Below are 24,325 nucleotides of genomic sequence, written 5' to 3'. Positions count from 1 at the left end.
TTATGTTTGAAAATATGTTAACCAGAAAAGTTATTTAGAGCTCAAAAAGTCCTTAGAAACTGTCTAATTCTACCTCCTCACTTTATTGAGAGTACTGAGGTCTGGAGTAGGTGAAGGTCTTGCCTAGGATCATACCCACTGGGTAGTGAAAGAGCTGGAATTTGAACATGAGGCTCCTAAGTCAATCTAGTGTTATTTCCACTTTACCAGTCACCTCAATAATGAGAAAGCTGTGTCTATTAGCACGCTTAGATTGTTATTATTGTAACTGCACGTCAAATAACTTTATATATTTTTTTTAACATTTTGAACTTTCAAAATACTTCCACATCTGCTATTGAATTTGATTCACACAACAGCCTGTGAAGTATTTATAAAGTAATTTCATTTGAAAAATAAAACAGAGAACCCCACCAATTAGGGCAGGTCTCAGCGTTTAAAAAGGATGTGTCTAATCAGACTGACAGAGGAAACGCTGTTCATCTTTCCCAGTAGTGTCTTCTAGACGAGAGATGGGGGAAAATAGCTCTGGGGATGACATCTTCAGACATTTTAGACTTCATGGAAAAGTCACATTTTTTAGTGTTGACTATATCAAGGGTCACAAATTTACACATAGCCCAACTCTGATGTGCAGAGAAAATGTACTTCCTTTATGTTGCTATTCAGGCCTTATCTTGATACCACACTGGCTGTTTAGGTGGACAAAATTTTGGTTTGATCCAATCCTATATAATACTTGGTTCATATTCATCATTTAAATCTTCCCCAAGGCAAATGCCAGTTCTATCTAGAAAATAATATTTTGGCTCTCAGCTATCTCTACCTCTCATGGTGAGAGAGTAGCTAAGATTATTAATATGAAGACTGAAGCAAAAACTTAGACAAACTTGGGATAGAAGAGAAGGCATGAGTCTTTGAAGAAGCATCTTCTGTCTTTAGCAAATTGTGGAGTCATGTTCCTTGTTTGCTGGTTGCTTTTGGCTCTGCTGGGATTCATGATTTATGATTGAAGCCTGTAACTAGTATAAGTCACAGTCTGGCTGGTTGCTCCTTTTAAAAATAATTTTATCTTATTATCATTTAAAAAATATTTATTCATTTGATTGCCCTGGGTCTTAGTTATGGCACATGGTCTTCCATCTTCATTGCAGCAAGTGAACTCTTAATTGTGGCATGTGGGATCTAGTTCCCTGACCAGGGGTTGAACCCAGGTCTCCTGACTTGGGAGTGAGGAGTCTTAACCACTAGACCTGGTTGTTCACTCTTGGCTTGATTAGTTCAGGACATGTGGGGGAGGAGACTTCTGGCTGTCCAGGCATCACCTTGGCGTTTACCCTGGTATTACAGGTCCCTTGAGGTCTGGTTACAGCTATTATTCAGATCTGCCTGTGGTAGATTGCAATGATAATTCCAGTTCCTCAATGCTTCTTTTGTCCATGTATTTTGCAATCCACTTTTCAGTTGCTCTCACTAAGGAAGTGCAATCTACTCCCCATGCTTCCCCATCTCTGCCATAAATCAGATCTATTTCTGTGACTTGTTGGAAAAGCAGGTTCTTTTCTTCATTTCAAAATGAGGCAAATTGATGGTGTGACAGTTCTGAGTCTTGACAGTCAAGAAGCTTGCACATTTCCCCTTGCTCTCAGGTGCCTCTGCCATCCTGAGATGATGGAAGAGCTACCCTGCTGGAAGATGAGACATGCAACAGAGCAGAAGCGACTAGTAATCCCGGTCCAGCTCAGTCTAGATCAACCAGAAATCTGAGCTAGGGCAGCCCAACTCAACTGATTGCCACAGTCATGAACAATAACTACTTAGAGTATTGTGCCAGTGAGATTTATCATTGTTGTTATACAGCAAAAGCTAACTGATAAACCCTTCACCCTTAAATATGGCCACCGTCTGGAAATCTTGCCAACCTTCTTTGCCTACAGTCAGTGTGCATCAACTAGACCCCAGCTGGAAAAAAAGCTTGTAGATGACCCAAGTTGGATTTATTTCTCATTATAGGGAGAAAACCACAGGGTGCCTCAGTAAAAATATGCTTGAAAGAACCTATTAGAGAATTTAGGCTTTTGTTGGGTAATTTGGAGGAGGATCTAAGAAAGCAGAGTCTTCTTGATTGGGTGTTGTCAGAAAGTGAAGGCAGTTCTATGACTGGGTGTTTCAGGAAATCTTATCTGTAGGGACGAGGTTATAGTGAGAAGTAATTGTAATTGTAAAGAAGTAGCAGCCGCTCACTTAGGGAAGGGAGGTGATGGAAGTTTTATGTTGCACAGTGACCTTTGTTCTGTGTTGCTTTATCATGATCTCAGAGCCATTCACTTCACAATGTTCTGGGAGATCATCAGTATCAAAAGGAGAACAAACTGGCTTGATGGTGAGCATCAGACCAGTTTGTACTAATAGTGAGATCTGATAGTGAATGCTAGATCAGTTCTAGAAACATCAGCAGCTGTGTTTTCCCTTTCTTATTACCTTCAAAAGCATTCCAGAGGATCCACAGGGATTTCTGAGTTTCATTGATGCCGTACATGGGCTGAAGGTGACTCTGCAGAGTTAGCTTCGGGTCCTTTCTCTTTTCTCAGCTCTATTGTGCACAGTATCTTGTGTCCTGACGAATACACTCCCAGGGTGTAGTGTGGGTATGTGGAGACTTTGAGGTGAGGATAAATAAGAAACTTCAACAGGTAGGAGGAGAGACCTTTCCTCCTCTAAGCTGGCATGCTCCTCCCTTATTTACTGTCCTCTTCCTGTTGCAGGTCACAGGAAGGAAAGTGAAGACGCTTCTCTCTACCTGCGTCTTGCTCCTCCTCAACTCTTGGGCTGAGAAGTGTGCTTATTTAGTTTTCACTTTAGAGAAGCAGATTAGGGCAGTGTTACGAGCTCCTGAGAATTTCTAGCTCTGTCACATACTAACCAGATCCTGGACAGGAGAAGGTATCTCACGGTGACTGTTGTGACTCACGCCTCTTGTCAACCACTTCCTAAGGTGAGCAAGGGGGAAGGTGGAAAATGGGGAATTACCTCTGGTTTTGTGAATATGGTTGTGGGTAAAGAATCAAAAGTTTCTGTTTCTCTAAGCTGTTGCTGGTTTTTCAGTAGACTTAAAATAATTTTTTTTAAAAATTTTGTGGTAAAAGTCAAAATATAAAGCATACTATTTTAACAGTATTGAACTGTAAAGTTCATTGGCACTAACTACATTCACATTGTTAGACAATGCTCACGATCACTCATCTCCCAAATTTTTCACCTTCCTGGACTGAAGCCCTGCCCCCATTAAACACTGATTCTCCATTTGCCCTCCCCACCCCCCAGCTCCTGGCATCCACTAATGTACTTTCTGACTCTATGAATTTGACTATTCTAGGTGCCTCACACAGGTGGACTGAAACTGTATTTGTCTGCACCTAATGTACATTGGCCCCGGAGAAGGAAATGGCAACCCATTCCAGTATCCTTGCCTGAGAAATTCCATGGACAGAGGAGTCTGGGGCGGGGCTACAATCCATATATTTGCAAAGAGTTAGATGTGATTGACTGACTGAGCCCAATGTGCATTGTAATGTAATTTTAAGGTTAACTTAATATATGTCCTACAAACAGGGTTGTACCTTCTTTTTTTCCCCCCTGTGCTATACCATAGACCCTCACCAGTCATCTACTTCATACACGGTAGTGTACATATGTCAAATCCCATCCTCCCAATCCATCCCACCACGCTTGGCATCCATACATTTGTTCTTATGCCTGTGCCTCTATTTTTGCTTTGCAAATAGGTTCACCTGTACCGTTTTTCTAGATGCCACATATATGTGTTAATATATGATATTTGTTTTTCTCTTTCTGACTTACTGCACTCTGTATGACCCTTTAAAATCAATCACATCTCTGCTGGTAGGGCTAAGAGGATTAATTTCCTCCTTAAACGTCTTCTTTATGATCTATAGAAAGGATATATTTCTCCTCTTACCATGTGTTTAGCTCTGTTTAGGGCAAGTGGACCTAGAATGGGGGCGGTGTGTCGCAGCCATTAGGGGTCAAGCTCTGGGGTCAAGCTGCCTGGCTCCCTCCATAAGTTCACCAAGAAAGTGAGCAAGGGAAAGTTACTAATCTTTTCGCACCTTAGTTTCCTATCTATGATGTAAGTGTGATAGAAAGATCTGCCTCACACCTCATTCATTCATTGTCATGATCACATGAATGATTCACCAGTAGCATTTAGAACAAGGTCTTATGTCTAGTTAATAAAAATAACATAACTTCTCAGGGCAGTGTTTGCCATATAATTATACAGAACAGATATTTACTAAGGTAATTATTAATATTTTTATTTTTAAATGAAGACTGGTTCATTTCATAGGCCAAGGAAATATTTCCTTCTCCCTTCCTGATCTGTAGTATAAATATTCCTTGCCTAAGAGCTCTCGTCCTAGAATAGGGAATGAAAATAGGTAGGTCCCTTTTTCCACTTTATAGAGCTTTGTTCTCGGTAGTGAATGGCTCTTATAGTGTATTTGAATGTCACTGATGCATAATGATTATTTGTTGAATGAATGAACAGCTAGTCTTTCCCATAGCTCTTGATTTCTCATCCTTTTATTCAAGAGCTTAAGGTTCTTTTGATGGTAAAATATTGCTTTAAACTCTACTTCCAACACTTAGGATATCACTGTGGAGTGATTTCCAAACTCATGAAAAGCAGTGACAGGAAGGTGGCTAGTAATAAGTTTATTGTACAAGCTCTGTCCTTTGCAGAACATATGAGAAATGTCAAGTGGACTTGAATTCCCTTAAACTGTAAAGTTTATTTGTCCATCATGTCCATTTCTTCCTCCTTTCTCCCTGCCTGAAAATAAGTGTATCTTCCTATTTAGATGCAGTAAGGAGATTCACTGATGGGTATTGTTTTTATATTGGAGTGAGAATTGATCTGATTTCTCATCATTTCATGAGAAGTCAGTGTTGGAACGTACCACTGGAAGTGTGAGGACCATCCAGAATGGTAAGGCTGCTCTGAGGAGCTGTGTGGTTCCTGGACTGATGGTCTGTGGGGAAAAGGGAAAGGGAATGGCAGCATGCCTTTCCTGGGTGCTGGAACCACAGTGCCACCTGCAGAAACACAGGTCTGAAGCAATCTAGAGTAGTGGTCTTTACAACATGAACTCATGTTCATTGGTATGCAGGAAGAATTCATGATTAGTCTATGTATTGTTGCTGTCTAGTCACTCACTTGTGCCCGACTCTTTGCAACGCAATGGACCCCCAAGGTTCCTCTGTCCATGGCATTTCCCAGGCAAGAATACTGGAATGGGTTGCCATTTCCTTCTCCAGGGGATTTTCCTGATCTAGGGATCAAACACACATCTCCTGCATTGGAAGGTGGATTCTATACCCTTGAGCCGCCAGGGAGGTCATCAGTTCAGTTCAGTTCAGTCGCTCAGTCGTGTCTGACTCTTTGCAACCCCATGAGTGGCAGCCTGCCAGGCCTCCCTGTCCATCACCAACTCCTGGAGTCTACCCAAACCCATGTCCATTGAGTCGGTGATGCCATCTGGCCATCTCATCCTCTGTCGTCCCCTTCTCCTCCTGCCCCCAATAGCTAATGTTTAATTCATTCAAAAATTATAAAGATATAAATACACAGATATTGGTGGTACTTACTCAAAAAAGTTGATACATTCTGGATTTTGTAAGAATCATTTACTCTAATGGAAATAAAAATAAAAATAAATTGGGACCCAATTAAACTGAAAAACTTTGCACAATGAAAGAAACTATAAGCTAGGTGAAAAGGCAGTCTTCAGAATGGGAGAAAATAATAGCAAATAAAACAACTGACAAAGAATTAATCTCCGAAATCACACAAGCAGTTTATGCAGCACAATACCAGAAAAATAAATGACCCAATCAAAAATTGGGCCAAAGAACTAAACAGACATTTCTCCAAAGAAGACTTACAGATGGCTAACAAACAGATGAAAAAATACTCAACATCACTGATTATCAGAGACATGCAAATCAAAACCAGAATGAGGTACCATCTGATGCTGGTCAGAATGGCTGCCATCAAACAATACATTTACAAACAATACAGCATTTACAAGCAATAAATGCTGGAGAGGGTGTGGAGAAAAGGGAACTCTCTTACTGTTGGTGGGAATGCAAACTAGTACAGCCACCATGGAGAACAAGTGTGAAAATTCCTTAAAAAACTGGAAATAAAACTGTCATATGACCTAGCAATCCCACTGCTGGGCATATACAATGAGGGAAGCTGAATTGAAAGAGACACATGTAGCCCAATTTTCTTACAGCACTCTTTACAGTAGCTAGGACATGGAGGCAACCTAGATGTCCACTGGCTGATGAATGAATAAGGAAATTGTGGTACATATACAAAATGGAGTATTACTCAGCTATAAAAAAGAATGCATTTGAGTCAGTTCTAATAAGGTGGATGAAATTGGAGCTTATTCTACAGAGTGAAGTAAGTCAGGAAGAGAAACACTAATACAGTATACTAACGCACATACATGGAATTTAGAAAGACGGTAATGATGACCCTAAATGCAAGATAGCAAAAGAGACACAGATGTAAAGAACAGACTATTGGACTCTGTGGGAGAAAACGAGGGTGGGATGATCTAACAGAACAGCGTTGAAACATGCATGTTACCATATGTAAAATAGATGACCCATGCAAATTCAATGCATGAAGCAGGGCACTCAAAGCTGGTGCTCTGGGACAACCCAGAGGGATGGGGCGGGGAGGGAGGTGAGGGGGGGCTCAGGATGGGGGACACATGCACACCCAGGGCAGATTCATGTCGATGTATGGCCAAAAGCACCACAATATTGTAAAGTTATTAGTCTCCAATTAAAATAAATTAACTAATTGAAAACAAAAGAATCACTTACTCTTAGGGTAGGCAAGAACTTTTAAGGTCACCCATCTTGTTCCATGTTATCTATTCCAGTGTCTGACTGGGTAGCTATTGCTGTCTATCCAAATCCCCAGAACTCAAAGTTTTAAAACGGTAAGTACAATTAACCCTTGAATGACATGGAGGTTAGGGGATCCGTTCACTAGTGCAGTTGAAAATTTATGTATAACTTTTGACTTCCTTCTAACTACTAATAGCCTACTGTTGACCAGAAGCCTTACTCATAACGTAAATAGTCAGTTAACACAGTTTGCATATTATATGGATATCTATATGTTCATACCTACATACCAAATTTTTTCTTAATTTATCTTCATATTTCATCTGCAAGTTTTGTCAAATTATTGCACATCTCAAAAAAATCCAATATATTTATTGAAAAAATTCCTTGCATAAGTGGATCCATGCCGTTCAAACTCATGTTGTTTGAGGGTCAATTGTATTTATAATTGCTGCCTTCTCTGGCTCAATTTATTCAAGACTCTTTTCTTGATTGCTTGTGGGATAGGATTCAGGGTGAAATGTTGAGGATATGTATGGCAGAGGGTGGGTGGTGGGCTTGGGGATAGTTTCCCAGCCTTAAAACTACCTAGCTGATCTTAGTCTTTAATAAAATTGGCTTTTAGAGATTCTGGATCTTGGCAAAGAACAACAACAACAGAAAAAACTACCACCAAGCTTCTTTGCCCCCTGTCCTTTTCCAGCTTTTATAAGGTCAAAGGAAAGTGACTGAGAAGAGGGATGCTGCAGTTATTAAATTCAACTCTCCAACCAGCAGGAGGCCCCTCTGGTATGAAGAACACCTTTATAACTTGTTGAGAGGCTCAGAACCAGAGGGCTCCAAATCCTACCCCCTCTCAGGGGCCATATGGCCTGCACGTGAGCTTCCTCAGAGAATGAAGACCTTAAAATGCTCATTGTTAGCAGATATCCTCCTGTATTACACTGAAATGCCCCACCCATTTTGGGGAATTTTTCTCTCTGTTGCTCCATAGAATGTCATGATTTCGGTTGGGGGTCAAGCTGTGGAGGATATAAATCTATGACAGCTGGAAAATGTACTTGAATTTATAGTAGGAACAGTCTTGTTGCCTCAGTACAGTTGTATTAAAGGTGATCAGGGCTAAAAAGTTGTATGTAAGTCTGTGGCATCTGTTGGTTCTGTTGGATAAAGTTCTACTGATCTCAGTGAGTCGTGTTCATGTGTTTTGTGGTCAGTCAGTTGTCAGAAGGGGATAGGCTGGTTGGTCTAGAGTGGTCTCACTTTCACGTCCTCTGGTTGGTCGATGATTGGTTGGTGTGATGGGGGTGATTATCATTCATCATCCAGGCTGGTCCAAGCTTTTTTGCAGGGTTGCAAAAGAACAAGACTTCTTGAATCGGGGTTCAGAGATGGCACACAGTTGCATCTACCATATCCTGTTGGCCAAAGTCCATCTTACAGATAAACCCAGACACAAGGAGGTGGGAAGGGGAAAGCCTTAACTCTTTGATGGGAATAGATGCAAAGTCACATGGCATAGCACCCATGGCCAGGGATACCAATGTAGAAAGGGGAATAATTTGAGTCATCTTTGTAATTGGCAAAAGATTGATGACGCTAAATACACTTCAGCCAAATGAATCAGTGGCCTTAAAGGACACCTAATCCCTCACCCCTGTAAGCTTCAATGCTCTCTACTACATCTTATCCAAATTGTCATCCAGCTTTTGCTTGAGCACCATCTATAATAGGAAATTTTACCTTCAATTATAGCCCATTTCTGGAGCCAGTGAACTGCATTAAACTGAAGAAATTACTCATCTGTTTTTCTGTGAAATATTAGAATGATCTTCAAAATTCATAATAGATTTAAGAATATATTTTTAATAAGATGCTGTGCATGGTTTCTGAAATAGGGATCATCTTTCCTTCCTTCTCTATCTCTCCCCTCCCCCTGCCAGTTTAGTATAAAGGATTCATGTATTTTTGAGGACCAGTGTACTACAAAAACATCTACCCAGATTTTGTCAAAGACCCAGAGGTCAGAAATTGATGCCCTCCAGATGGTGTTCCTTCTATATGGCTTTTATGATAATCTCTGCTGTAGAACAGTTCCTGCTTCACAGAAAGACATACTTCCAAAGGGGTCACCTGGCATTTCCAAAGGGCACTGCAGACATTCTGAGTTTTCCCGGTGGCAATTCTGTGAGGTCAGTGAGAGTTTTCCCTCTTCTCAATTTATGGGTAAAGCTTTAGATGCAGGAAGTATGCCCTAGTTCACAGGATATGTTGCTAGTTGAACTTCCATAAAAGCTCATGGCCCGAGACTCTGACAGTTTGCTGACCTGTGCTTTTATAGATAGGTGATGACAGGGTGAGTCCTTGGACTTGGCTTCTACCCTGAAACTCTCACTCAGCTGCAAGTCAGAGTCTAGACTACACAGTAAAAAGGGCTGTCAGAGTCTTCTATTTTAGGGTTGGGTTCTGATCTGCTTGTGAAAACATTTTAATGGGTTGTAGACAAGCATTTTAAAAAGGGAAACAGAATAGAGATAAAAAGAATGAGATAGAAAAATAGATTTTATTCATAGAGCAAATGTTAATAAAAATGTTTTTATTGTATAGATATAAATATGTATTTGTATATATGTAGGTATATACAGTGTTACAATTTAAATTATTTTTTCTTACTCTTGGCCATACTAAAAAAAAAACTTTTTAAAGTCATTATTGTAGTCTAACAACATTCTTTATTTTAGAACTCAGGAGTTGAGGGTCATGGATGTAAAGTAAGTTGACCCAGGTTACCCAGAAAGTCAGTGACCAAAGGCAAATTTAGAATTTAGGTTTACTAATTCCCATGGGAGGCAGCATGGCCAATGGAAAAAGCAGAGAGTTTTCAAGTGGAAGTTGCCTGAAATCTTTGCCCCATTGTATACTGGTTGTATAATGGTAGATGCTTATCTTTATTTCACAGGTGGGAAAACTGGGGCTTGAAGAGGTTAGTACTTAAATCTTATGCTTAGGATAGAGGTTAAATTCAATTACATGATACAGAGGGAATAATTGAGTCCTAGCTTATTTGATGAATAATTATTTCAGGCCAGGAATTTTGTTCTCTCTCTCATTCCTGAAGATCTCTATTACTCTGCTTTTTAAAATATATATATATATATATATATATATAAAACTTTGGCATAGTAAATGATAAGAAACACCTGTATAATTCTAAATTTAACCCCATGTAACACATAAAAATACATTTATGAGTTTATAAAGATTATAAGGAAGCATATAGTTAATTATAGGATTATAAACTAGAGCTTATAAAGATTATAAAGAAACACAGTTAATCTGGTGGACAAAAATGAAATATATATACACATAAAAAGTTATTTTACAAAACAAAGCAGAACTTGATAATTTTATATTCATATCTCCCTCTCCCAATAAATACTACAACATCTCTGAAGAGGAAGATGCCTCTGTAGGGTGAAGAAATCAAAGGGGGCTGCCTGGAAGAGGTTTGACTCAATGATATTTGAAAGATCAGTACAATTTAGAAGGCTGGGAAGAAGGTAGCATCTTGGGAAAGAGGGAGGGCACAAATAAAGTCACAGAGGTGGAAGGCCTAATCTAATGATATCATAATGAGTCTGGGTGATGTGGAAGCCACAGATAAAGAAGCAGGAGTAAGGAAGCCTGGGATCAAATTTGTGGAAGGCTTGGACTGCTAGATCCAGGATTGGGGATGGTAATTTTGCAGGGATGAGGTCCTATAAGAGATTTTGTCTGAGTAGTGGCATAAGAGTAGAGTTTTGTAAGTTTTTTTCCTATGTGGACCATTATTAAAGTCTTTACTGAATTTGTTACAATATTGCTTCTGTTTTATGTTTCACTTTGTTGGTCCAGAGGCATGTGAGATCTTAGCTTTCCAACCAGGGAACAAACTTGCACCCCCTGCGTTGGAAGGCAACGTCCTGATGATTGGACTGTCAGGGAAGTCCGAGAGAATACAGTTTTAAAATAATTAATTCTTAGTTTAGCAGAGCACATAGTATGTTGGAGATGATAGGTCTTGTGAAATTTTAATCATGGTGGGCTGAATGATCTTCAGTTACCCAGATTGTAACCACATTTGTAACCACATGGTCATATATAAAAAAAAAAAAAAAAAAAAAGCAAAGGTAATTGAGTCAGTTTGAAGAAATTGAAGTTTAAGGCCAGGCTGGCAACATCATACCTCATGAATTTGGGGTAAAGCAGATTTGGAAAAACTTACCCCAAAGCCTTAGACAAGAGGTGAGTAAGATGCTAAACTCTGGAGATCTATCATGGAGAGAGGAATCATCCAGTGTTGATGGGGCCAGAAAAATGGTTGAGATGGAGGAATGACCAGTACCCGAATGAAATTGTAGAGATTGTCCTATCAAAGATGACTGATGGCCCCTAGAAGAATATGAAATGACTAGTTGGAGTTCAGCAAGGGCATTGCAGTTGACAGTCTGTGAGGGCAGGACAGGAAGTGGATGATTTAAGGTTCTCACCCTTAACCCAAGAATAAAGAAATCACTGCCTCTAAGCTCAGCACAAAGCAAGTAATTACTCTATTTTTCTCATTCTTGAGGCTGTGGTCTTTTCGCTATCCTCATAATTCAGAATTGTTCTTCATGTCATCCCAAGATTCAGTTTTTCTTCTTAAGATGGGACTGTTGTGAAAACCAAAAAATATAGGATATAAATATCCTTTGTACCTCTAGTATACTATAAGGGTGCAAAACAATCATATTATCATTGTTTTTATTTTCATTACTTTACTATTGGTATATTCTTTTTGCAACTATCAGTATATGTTGCTGGAGGTAACTTGCTAAATAATGGACAACAATAATAATAAAAAAATGTAATGAGCATCTTTGAATAAGAGACATACTTTGATGATACTATTTGTATTTTTTCCAGCTTTATTGAGGTATAATTTACAAAAAAGAGTAAAGTGTACAATGTGGTGTTTTACTGTTTGTATATATATTGTGAAATGATTGCTACAATCACGTTGATTAACCATCATCTCAAAAGCTGAACTCATACACCAATCTCTCCCCCTCACTCTGTTTTGGCCACATGGTAGGAGGGTGGATCCTAGTTTTCTGACCAGGGATTGATCCTGCACTCCTTGCAGTGGGAGCATGGAGTCTTAACTGGACCGCCAGGGAAGTCCCTCAAAAACTGAACTCATAAAAGCAGGGAGTAGAATGGTGGTTTCCAGGGTCTGGCAAGTGGAGGGAAATGGGAAGATGTTTGTCAAAGGGTACATAGTTTCAGTTATGATCAGAGTTGTATTTACATTCATAGCACCAGACTTTTCAGTTGAATGTCTGAAGGACCCTGTAATAGAACAGGAATAAGAATTTGGGTGTGTGCTCAGCCATTCAGTCCTGCCCAATTCTCTGCAACAACGTGGACTCTTTGTAGCCCACCAGGCTCCTCTGTCAATTTTGTTGCCTTTTTTCATTTGCAAATTATATACTTTGTATTTATTGGAGTTCTGTATTTTTATCAACTTGTAAGAAGACTTTACATATTAGTAATATCAGCCCTTTTCCTGTTGTATTTCTTGTAAATATTTTTATTAGATTGATGGTTGCTTTTTAATTCATGGTTTTATTTCACAAACATGTCATATCTTTCTGAAAAATTTTCTCAATACTTTATATTTGTTTGACTTTCAACTTTGTCTTAAATTAGACAAAAGATACGTTTTTCAAAAAAAGCAAAAACAGAGTACTAAAACAAGAAAAAAAAAAGCACCTCACATTTGAGCCTGATCAGACAAAGGTCAGAATGAGACAGTATCTCTTCATCTGAGCAAGATGTTTGACTGCATCTATATAGTGGTCCTACCCCCATTTTATAATAACCCACCGCAACCATGAAGAAAACAATGGCTGGACTAGGACAGGTTGTGCTTATGAAAAAGGATTATTATTCCTGGGAAATAACAAAGGCACCCTCTGTTCTCACACTCTACCTGTTAATTCTCCAATGCCATGTTATTTCTGGAAATGGATAAATAAATCAACATTTCCAGGTTTTATTTTTCACACTGAGAATTGGGAGAAACCTTAAGGGAATAATCATGCAACACGAGGCTGTTGCCTGAATTCTCTGTGACCAGAGGTCCGACAGCACCTCTGTGACCTCACCCACCCCTAGCAGTCTCCTCTGGGACAGGAGGAAACTGACATCCCGTCATGAGGCATTATTCTAGTTTGGAGCATGATTCCTTCTTAATGGCGTCATTTACTTTCCATACCCTCTATAGTTTTTTTTCTTTTTTTAATTTTTATTGGAGTTTAGCTGCCTTACAATATTGAGTTCGTTTCTGCTATACAACAAAATGAATCAGCTATATGTATACACAAAAATGGAAATCCATGGCTAATTCATTTCAATGTATGACAAAAACCACTGCAATGATGTAAAGTAATTAGCCTCCAACTAATAAAAATAAATGGAAAAAAAATTAAAATTGGTTAAACTCATTGGTCAAAAAGAATATTTAGATTGTTTTATGTTGTAATAAAAACAATAACAACAACAACAACAAAAAAATGGGCTTCCCAGGTGGTGCTAGTGGTAAAGAATCTGCCTGTCAATGCAGAAGATGTAAGAGACCCAGGTTCCATCCCTGGTTCAGGAAGATCCCCTGGAGGAGGGCATGGCAACCCACTCCAATATTCTTGCCTGGAGAATCCCATGGACAGAGGGGCCTCTTGGGCTATAGTCCTCAGGGTCACAAAGAGTCAGACATGACTGAAGCGACTTAGCCTGCACACACATATACATATATCCCCTCTTTTATTGAATTCCCTCTTGTTTAGGTCACCAGAGACCATTGAGTAGAGCCCTGTGTTATACAGTAGGTTCTCATTAGTTATCTATTTTATATATAACCCCTATAGTTTTTAAATAATTAACCTTGATCAAAAAGATAGAAACTAATTAAGAGTAGTTCTTCTCTTTGTCATCCTTAGTACATGTAACGGTGTGTTGAATGCCTGGTGAAACAGTGACAGACTTTATTTTTTTGGGCTCCCAAATCACTGCAGATGGTGACTGCAACCATGAAATTAAAAGATACTTACTCCTTGGAAGGAAAGTTATGACCAACCTAGACAGCATATTAAAAAGCATAGACGTTACTTTGCCAACAAAAGTCTGTCTAGTCGAAGCTATGGTTTTTCCAGTGGTCATGTATTCAGCTGAGTGCTGAAGAATTGATGCTTTTGAACTGTGGTGTTGGAGAAGACTCTTGCAAGGAGATCCAACCAGTCCATCCTAAAGGAAATCAGTCCTCAATATTCATTGGAAGGACTGATGCTGGAGCTGAAACTCCAATACTTTGGCCTCCTGATGTGAAGAACTGACTCATTGGAAAAGACCCTGAAGCTGGGAAAGATTGAAGGCAGGAGGAGAAGGGGATGACAGAGGGTGACATAGTTGCATGCCATCACTGACTCGATGGACATGAGTTTGAGTAAACTCTGGGAGTTGGTGATGGACAGGGAGGCCTGGTGTGCTGCAGTCCATGGGGTCACAGCGACTTGGACATGACTGAGTGACTGAACTGAACTGAACTGATGATTTCTGTTGTTCCTGTTATTATGGTTTCTTCTTCATTCTTGTCCTCTCTTTAGGCTTGCAAGAATAAAATTCACCAATGTGAAATCAATATTCACAATACGCGGGGCCCAGCATGGGCTGGAGGGTCTGGGTCTATGGACTGACTGTCATTGGCCTTGAGCTCTACTACCGTAATTCACTCTTGACCCTGACTGAGAAGGCCTCTTTGGGCCCATGCTATCAATCACCTGGCACTTTGAGCCAGGGACCAACATTTCCATCCTGCCGGGGAGAGCTGGAACCTCTGGATCTGCATTCATTTAATACAATATAAATCTGATCATGTCTGTTGTCTATCAACATATGAATTTCACCACGTTTCTCAATTTCTGCTTCCAGAAAAGGAAATGACTATCAAAGTTACAAGACCATGCCCTTATCTAGAGATCTCTGTTCCTTTGCAGAGACCCCTGGAAAGAGAACTCCAACCTGCTTGGTGCGCACTTCCCTTGAATGTCACCATGAGTCTGACAACAGAAGACAAAGGGTCTGGTTTGGACAAGAATGGCTCCTGTGCTGTTTAACTTTATGGCCAATAAATGTTCCTGGAGCCCAGCTGCAGAGATGGATCACACATACGTTTAGCTTTAACCTGCAAGCTGTTGAGGCCAAAAGAGCAGAGGAAATTCAATTCCAGGCTCTGGTTGTTCCTGATCAGACTTGACGTGTGTGCCTGAACAATAAGATTTGTGACCTCAGCAGAATAAATATAAACCTAATTCCAATTAGCATGTATAAATAGTTGTGCTCCAAGTGCTTGGTCTCCACTTTGGACCTTCCAACACGGGGGAAGGCATGGAGTATAGGCTTTGGAGCCTAGTAGATCCAGGATCTTAGTTTCATCTCTCCCATCTCTTAGGAGCTACCTTGGGTACGTTCCTTCATCTAGCTAAAATTTGCTTTCTCAACCTTAAAAATGAGGATAACAATAGTCCTTGTCCTATAACCTTGTTGTAAGTGTTAAATGAGGGCAGGGCATGCGATGTGCTTCATGCAGGGTCTAGAGTTTTTAATAAGAAAATAATAATAGTATCTACTATTAATAATATTAAAAATATTAAAAGAATGCTATAATCTTTTGCAACTAATAACAAATATACTATAATGATGCATTTTATCTAACCCGCCTGGCCTTTAATAAAAAGAATACTAATAAGCCTTTTTTTACCAGTATCCTCATTATCAAGGGCTAAGAAGAGAGATCAAATACATCATTACACACATGACTCTTCCAAGGACTTAAAAGAAGTTCACAGATACAAAGGCTTTCTGACTCCTATGCTGATATTTTTCCTCTTTTGTGTTTTCTTGGGACAAAGGCATACAATCTGTGTCATATCTTGTTTGTATGATAGCATGAAATTTGTTTTCTTTTTCACCCATATATCACCCTTAATTGTAATTAAGCCACATCATACTAGAGAGCACCTAATATACAGTTACGTGTGAAATAGGTATGGAAAGACAAACTAATTTGAGCTCATTTTCAGAAATCAGAGCGGGTATCATTATTGCCACTTTGCAAAGGAGCTCAGAGATTTCCTAGGCGAGCAGAGCCTGTGAAGACTGACTCCAGTTCTTTTCAGACCCAGAGGTAAAACCTAAGGTTTGGACTTAAACGTGTTTCTCAGTCTTTTCATCTATATTAAAAAAATAAATAAAACAGGCAAGCGGGGAAACAAAACACTAGACTTTTTTCAGAGAAATAGGCAGAAAACCATTTATTTTAATGGGGGGAAGGACCTATGGATTCTTCCCAAAGGAGGGGACCTGTGCACCTTAGGGGTTGTTGTTGTTTAACTGCTAAGTCATGTCCTGATTCTTTTGTGACCCTATGGACTGTAGCCTGCCAGGCTCCTCTATCCATGAAATTTCCCAGGCAAGAATACTGGAGCGGATTGCCATCTCTTCTCCATGGGATCTTCCCGACCCAAGGATCAGACCAGTGTCTCTTGCATCTCCTGCATTGGCAGACAGATTCTTTACCCCCGAGCCACCTGCGAAGCCCATGCCTTAGGGGTTAAACACAGGTTGTTACAATCATCCAGAACAATTCTACTTTAGTGTACCTGGAAACAATCAAAATGAAAATAGTAATTGATGATAGAAGTAATCGTAGTAATGGAAATGTAGCGGTGATAGTAGATAACTTCTTAGATATTTTCTGTGATGTGTGTTCTCAGTCACTTCAGTCATGTCCTGCTCTTTGTGACCCCATGGACTGTAGCCCACCAGGCTCCTCTGACCATGGGATTCTCAAGGCAAGAATACTGGGAATGGGTTGCCATGCCCTTCTCCAGGGGATCTTCCTGACCCAGGGATTGAACCCGAGTTTCCTGCATCTCCTGCATTGCAGGCAGACTCTTTACCCACTGAGTCACCTGGGAAGCCCATTTTCTCTGTTACACATTTTACAAAGCACTACATTCTCTATCACATTTCAACTTTACAAGAAACCTATTATACGGGAGTTTTTATTCTATTATCCTAATTTTACATATGTGAAAACAGATTCAGAGTTAAGTAAATACCCAAGGTCATTTTAATTCTTAGAGAAATATTTATGGAGTGTCATAATATAATTCATGGGAAGATCCTGGCCAGAAATTGGGTGTATAGACTTTAATACAACAGTCAATAATCTTCTTCTAGGAGCTTTCATTTTGGCAAGAGAGGCAAAGGACAAAATAAATAAAACATATAGTATGATAAATGTAATAAGGAGAAAAATAATGCAGAAATGCAGGTTAGAAAGTGTCAGGGATATTGTCATGTTAGTTGAGTGATCAGGAAAGGCCCAAATAAAAAGTTGATATTTGACTAGAAACCTAAAGAAACTAAGGCAGCCAACTGCACAAACAGCTGGAGGAAGCACATTTCAGGAAGTGGAAAATGCCCCAAAGTTGGGAGAATGTCAAGAGCGTTTGAAGAACATCCAGGGCCCAGTGTGATGAGAATGAACTCATGAGATCAGAAAGAGGGTAGAGGGTCAGATAAATCAGGAAGTAAGGTAGGAAGTCTTTTAAAAGTTTTGAGTGGAGAAATAATAATTTGGCTTCTTTTCCTTTTTTTAATATTGATTTTTTTTTTTTATTGGAGTAGAGTTGTTTCCCTGGTGTCTCAGAGGGTAAAGTGTCTGCCTGCACTGCAGGAGAGCTGGGTTTGATCCTGGGTTGGGAAAATTCCCTGGAGAAGGAAATGGCAACCCACTCTGGTACTCTTGCCTGGAAAACCCTGTGGACGGAGAAGCCTGGTAGACTACAGTCCATGGGGTCTCAAAGAGTCGGACACGGCTGAGCACCTTCACTTCACTTACAGTTGCTTGACAATGTTGCGTTAGTTCCCGCTGTACCGTGAAGTGAATCAGCCACATGTATCCATATAGCCCCTCCCTCTTGGACCTCCCTCCAACGCCCCAGCCCCCACCCCAGCCCTGGGGGTCATCACAGAGCACCGAGCTGAGCTGAGCTCCTTGTCCCACACAGCAGATTTCCACTAGCCATCTATTTTACACGTGGTAGTGTATATATGTCAATTCCAACTCTCAGTTCACCCCAGCCTTTTCTTTATCCTCACCCTCCGTCTTCGCATATCCATTCTCTGCACCTGTGTTTCTACCCCTGCCCTGCAAATAGATTCATCTGTACCATTTTTCTCTTTGTTTTTCTCTTTCTGACTTACTTCACTCTGGATGATAGACTCTAGTCCATCCATGTCTCTACAAATGCACCAAAAATAATTAAAAATTTACAGAAAAGTTGCAAAGCTAGCACACAGAGTTCCCAAATACCATGCTCCTAGTCCCTCTGATGTTAACATCTTACCTAACGATGGTACATTTGTCAAGACCAAGACATTAATATTGGTACCCTATTACTCCATAAATTATAGACTTGAACTAGATTCTCCCATGAATGTTCTTCTTCTGTTCCAGGATTCATTCCAGGATTTCATGTTGCCTTTAGTCATCAAGTCCCCTTAGTCTTCCCTAGCTTGTGACAGTTTCTCAGATTTATCTTGTCTCTCCTGACATTGAGAGTTTTGAAGAGTATTGGCCATATTTTTTGTAGAACATCCTTCAGCTTGGAATTGTCCAGTTTTCCCTCTGGGATTGTTACTTTGGGGGAAGAATGTCACAGAGCAAAGTGCTCTTCACCTCATGATGTATCTCAGTGGGTAGGTGACATCTACGTGGCTTCTGACTCGGTGACATGAGCTTTGATCCCTGTTTAAGGTGGTGTCCTCCAGGTTTCTCTACTGTAAAGTTATGATGTGTCTATTTCCCTACTCCATTTTTTGGAATTGAGTCAGTAAGTCCGGCCCATGCTCAAAGCAGTGGGTGTATTCATTTACACCTCCCTGACCTCCTTTTTCGGAGAAGGCAATGGCACCCCCACCCCAGTGCTCTTGCCTCAAAAATCCTGTGGATGGAGGAGCCTCGTGGGCTGCAGTCCATGGGGTCGCGGAGTGTCGGACACGACTAAGCAACTTCACTTTCAGTTTTCACTTCCATGCATTGGAGAAGGAAATGGCAACCCACTCCAGTGTTCTTGTCTGGAGAATCCCAGGGACAGCAGAACCTGGTGGGCTGCCATCTACGGGGTCGCACAGAGTTGGGCACGACTGAAGCGACTTAGCAGCAGCAGCAGACCTCCTTTTTAACAGGTGGTCCTAGCTGCAATGCCCAAAATCTGGGGGGGATGTTCAGTTAGGACTCGGTTGCACAAATCCAGCAGGAGATGCTGACGGCTTGGGCTAGGGTAGCAGCAGTGGAGGTGGTAGGATGCTGGTTTCTGTGTATATTTTATAGGTACATCCAAATAGGATTTACTGACAGATTGCTTGTGGAATGTAGAGAAGCGTTGAGGATGACAACAAGCACCTAGGAAAACAGAGGTGCCTTTGCTGAGATGGGAAACAGTGTAAGGTGAGACGGTCGCGTTGCTGTAAGTGAAGGAGGCATGAAGATGTAAGTCTGGTTCTCCCTGACTCCAAAGTCCAAACTCACCTCCTGTGTTAACTCCATTATTGTATTTTCACTTTCGTCATCTGGGAAGTATCTGCAGATAGAAATTTCAATAAAATTCCAAAGTATTATTCTTGCGGGCTTACTGGACTCCTCTCCTTTTGTAGCTGGTTCTCCCTCCAGGGGTCCAGCAAAGGTGTGTTTCACTTGCTCAGTGGTTTCTAGGCAGCTTGCCAACAGCAATACTTCGTATGGGTAGCTCTTGGGGACAGCCATCTCCTATTATGGTCATCATGAACTTTTATTGGATTCCTTTATCATCTCACTGCAAATGCTGGCTTCTTCCCTCCTAATTAAAACAGCCACTTTTTTTTTTTCAAAATTATCAATGACGAGATTCTCCAATAACAGATACCCTAAAGCAGTTCCAAATTGGTCAAGGTTAAGGAGATGCTCTATGATATTTGGCACTGAAAAATGATGCTGTTTTAGAGATGTTTGGCCACATTGGACACACTGATTTAAACAACCTAAGTGGAAAAGAACGCAGATATCTGGCAGCTCCTCTCCTTTTTATGCCTCTTTTGTTGATTTTGCTGGGAATTCTGCAGCAAAATCGAAGCCAGAACTATATGGAGAGGGGGTCAGCTGAACCTGGCTGTAGAAACATAGATTTGAGGCATTGTTTTCAGCAAATCATGGGAACATGCTGGCGGTTATCTACCTGCTAAAAATATTTTCTCATTATAGTTAGAATAATATCCAAAGTTCTTGTTATGGAGAAGTCCCAAGGGATCCAGCCCCTTTCTACCTGTCCATCATTAGTGTTTCAGAGAAGCCAACCTCTGCCCTGACACTCTCAGTTTTAGCTGAATCCACTTGTCCTTTGCACTTGTACCATTTGCATTAAGTCTTCTTTCTTTAGTTTTTGCCTGACCCATTGATTTATACTTTTTTACATCTCAGGTAAAAGTTTATCTTTCCAGAGGGGGCTTCTTCCACTTACAGATCTAAAAACAGGATCCATCTGTTATTCTTTCTTAGAGCAAACACTTCTCTTCACCACTTTCTAGCACAGAATGCTGTTCATTGCAGGTCCTGCACTTTGAATAATTTGAAATGATTTTGTATTTCCTCACTTGCCTGATTATTTTTTGACTCCCTCTGCAGGACTAAAAACTCTTTCATGGCAGAGGTATTATTTTCTTTTTACTCTGTGGTGTCCTCAACAACTGGACGAATGCCTCGATTACTAGTGATCAACCAGTATTTGTTAAGTGAGTACATTAGGTGTTCTGAGGAGTTCCTAAAGACAGATTGTGAACAATTCACTTCATCACCTTCAACAGGAACACGTGGGAAAATGTATCCAAGGGTAAATAAACTATGGGGGACCATTTTTTTTTTAAAGGAAGCATTTTTTTTTATTTAAAGAAGTCACAATCTGGGGACCTCCCTTTCTGTTCAGTGGTCAAGACTCTGCACTTCCAGTCCAGGGAGGATGGGTTCAACCCCTGGTTGGAGAAGTAAAATCCCAAGTAAATTAGTAATAATAATAATGTCACAATCTCAATACCCTAATACAAATATTTTCATACTTTTGCATATTTTCTTCTTACGTTGTTGAAACAGACAATTCATTCTAGATAAATTGTAGCTGCTCTATTGATATAATATTAAATTTTATATTCAAATTTTTGTCATTTTACCATAAACATTTTCTGTACATTAACTTTTTTTTTAAACTTTCAATTTTGTATTTGAGCATAGCTGATTAACAATATTGTGATAGTTTCAGGTGGGCAGCAAAGGGACTCAGCCATACACACACACCGAACCATTCTCCCCCAGAGTGCCCTCCCATCCAGGCTGCCATATAACATTGAGCAGAGTTCTGCGTGCTATACAGTAGGTCCTTGTTGGTTATCCATTTTAAACATAGCAGTGTGTACATGGCCCTCCCAAACTCCCTAACTATCTCTTCCCCCCATCCCTCATGGGGAAACCTTTTGATATGAGGATTCAAATAGCCGTGTTGAACTGTTCAAGAAAGAGCAGCTGCCGTGGGGTGCAGTACAGCGTGCATGAGGGGAATCCAGCAGAATAAGGTCAGAAGCAGACATCTGAGCTGAGTTAGTAAATTTCTTCCAGGAGGCAGCAGCCATGTGGCAGGCCGCCTCAGTTCCATGGTTCCAATTAGTTTCCATGGACTGACTTTCTGCCACATGTCAAGTACCCCAAGAACCCCAAGTTGTTTTACCGTGCAGTCCCCCCAAGGAGTTGTCAACAAATAGAGAAGGAGGGATGGGAGGGCATTTTGGAAGTCAACTATCTTTAAAAGTTCATATATTTGTTCCCATTTCAGTCTCTTATGAGCAATAGCAGAAACCTCTAATGGGTATTTGATTTTTAAAGATGGAGAGTAAATTGGAATCTGGGCATCTCAAATTGGGTTTGAGTCTGATGCCTAAAATAATAGTGGAAAAGTGTATAAAAAGACTCGTGTCTTCTGGGAAAGGGTGCTCTCCTTATAAACGGGGATCCTGAAACTAATGTAATTTGGTCCATTTACAAGCTGCAGCATTTGGTATTTAAGACTTTGGACTGTGTCCTTTTCATCAGAGTCCTCAGTGTTTGGATGTGTATCAAATCAGATAAATGTGGGCCATGGAGCTGGTGTTCAGGTGTAATTCTTGAATACAGTCTCTGGATCCAAAATCTGTTTAACCTTGGCAAGAGGCAAAGCCACTCCAAATTCAGAGGCAGATGTGGGCACTGAAGGAGTTTTGTGAGCTGGGCTACATCTCCTGGTCCATGCTGGAAGAATCAGGGAGATGCAGGAAGGGAAAAACAGATTTGATGTTCCTGGGCACAATTCAGATTTTCTAAAAGGCTAAGATGCTTTAAGATTTGAGCATAAACAAGCCAAAAGAGGAGATGGCTTTAGCAAGAAAATTTATATTGAGGACTAGAAGCAAATAAAAGGGGACTTAACCCTATATCCATGGTGCAAACACCATGTCAGGTTTATTTCCCCGCTTGTGGTTTTTGCTTTTTTCTTCTTTTGCTCTTTTTATTTCTTTTCTCTTCTTTAAAAAAAATTCTCATTGTAAAGCAAGTGTACCGAATAAAAATTTAAATAAAAGAAAAACTCTGTTTGATGTTCAGTCTCTCCCGGAGGAGGGACCCTGGTTTTTCAAATTTTAGATTTGTCTAAAATTTGTCACATGCCACTCTTTAACACTTTCTCCCAGTGCAGTGCCTAGTGAAGAGTGAACTGTAGAAGAAAGCTGGTTCTCTCTCCTTTCCATCTGACCTGGCACAAAATGTACCCTTGTTTCTTTGCATTTTACGTTCTGCTTTCCTTCCAACCCCAAAGATGTTTTTATGGCATGGCCACTAAAGGGTTAACGACTGCCAAAAACATAACTATTCTCAAAGAGCAAAGCGATGGAAATGGAGACCAGGTGGGTACCTTTGGAATGGTGTTGTACTGACTTGTAAAACTATTTGGCCATGGATTTTATGATGGTGGAGTCAGGGATTACAGAAAAACAATGTAGGATTTCATCGCAGGTCTGTCCAGCCTGTTCTGCCTTCCAGAGATACCCCACTGTCTTCTTCCCAGTGTTTTCTTCAAGGACATATAGGACTTGTTTTGAGAGATGCTGGAAGGGCTGGCAAGCAGGCAGGGAGGCTCTGACCTGACTGGAAAATTCTGTCTCCCTGACGCTGGGAGCTGATAATATTGCCCCCGTCCTGCTGGAGACAGTAGGTTAGTTTCAGACTGCTGCATACTGTGTCAGGGGTTAGAACACACGGAGAAAAAATAAATCTAATCTTCAGACACAGTTGTTCTTTCCTCAATCTACCACATCTACCAGGGAAATCAGATCTGGCAGCTCAAGTGCCCGAGACCAGCACAACGTGTACTTTCTGCCTTTCCACAAATTAGACTCTGGGAGACACAGCAAGAGGAAGAAAAGGAGGAACAGAGGAAAAAGCAGCAGAAGAGAAAGGCAAGGGTGAGAAGTCTGGGGCAAGGGACCAGACAGAATCGAAGTTCCCCCCTCCCCATGTCCAACCCCCATTCTTTGAATATGTGTACAAATAGTTAAATAGTTCAGACACATTAACAATATTGTCTCGACAGCTGAACTTAGTTTGGAGTCTCCTTTAGAGGATAGCAGAGTCGTTTTAGCCTGCCTCTTTGCTTCTGAGACGAGAAAATTAACACAGTAAGAGATGCGGCTGTGCATATATTATCAGAGCCCCTTCTCCTGGCAGGGGTTAGAAGAGATTAGAGTTTGTTAACACGTGCGGCTTTTTGAAATAAGGTGTATCTTTCAAGGGATACTTTTAATTTGCACTTTGCTGCCAGCGTGTACGGAGTAGGCAATGGCAACCCACTCCAGTGTTCTTGCCTGGAGAATCCCAGGGACGGCGGAGCCTGGTGGGCTGCCGTCTAAGGGGTCACACAGAGTCGGGCACGACTGAAGTGACTTAGCAGCAGCAGCAGCAGCAGCCGGCGTGTAGTTAGGAGAGGGGACGGTCATATGGTGCGTTAATTCCTGTCACCCAGGACTGGCCCCCCTACCCCCAGGCATGGCTGGAACTGGGGACCCACAGGAGCGAGAGGAACTGAGGCTTCTTGCTTGGCCACGTGTCTGGCTGGAACACTGCCCACCACCCACCACCCAAGACTCGGGTACCATCTTGGTCTCCATCCTTGTCAAG

The sequence above is a fragment of the Odocoileus virginianus genome, chromosome 32 (genome assembly GCF_023699985.2).
Source record: "Odocoileus virginianus isolate 20LAN1187 ecotype Illinois chromosome 32, Ovbor_1.2, whole genome shotgun sequence".
In the NCBI taxonomy this organism is placed as follows: Eukaryota; Metazoa; Chordata; class Mammalia; order Artiodactyla; family Cervidae; genus Odocoileus; species Odocoileus virginianus.
This window is presented reverse-complemented; position numbering follows the sequence as displayed.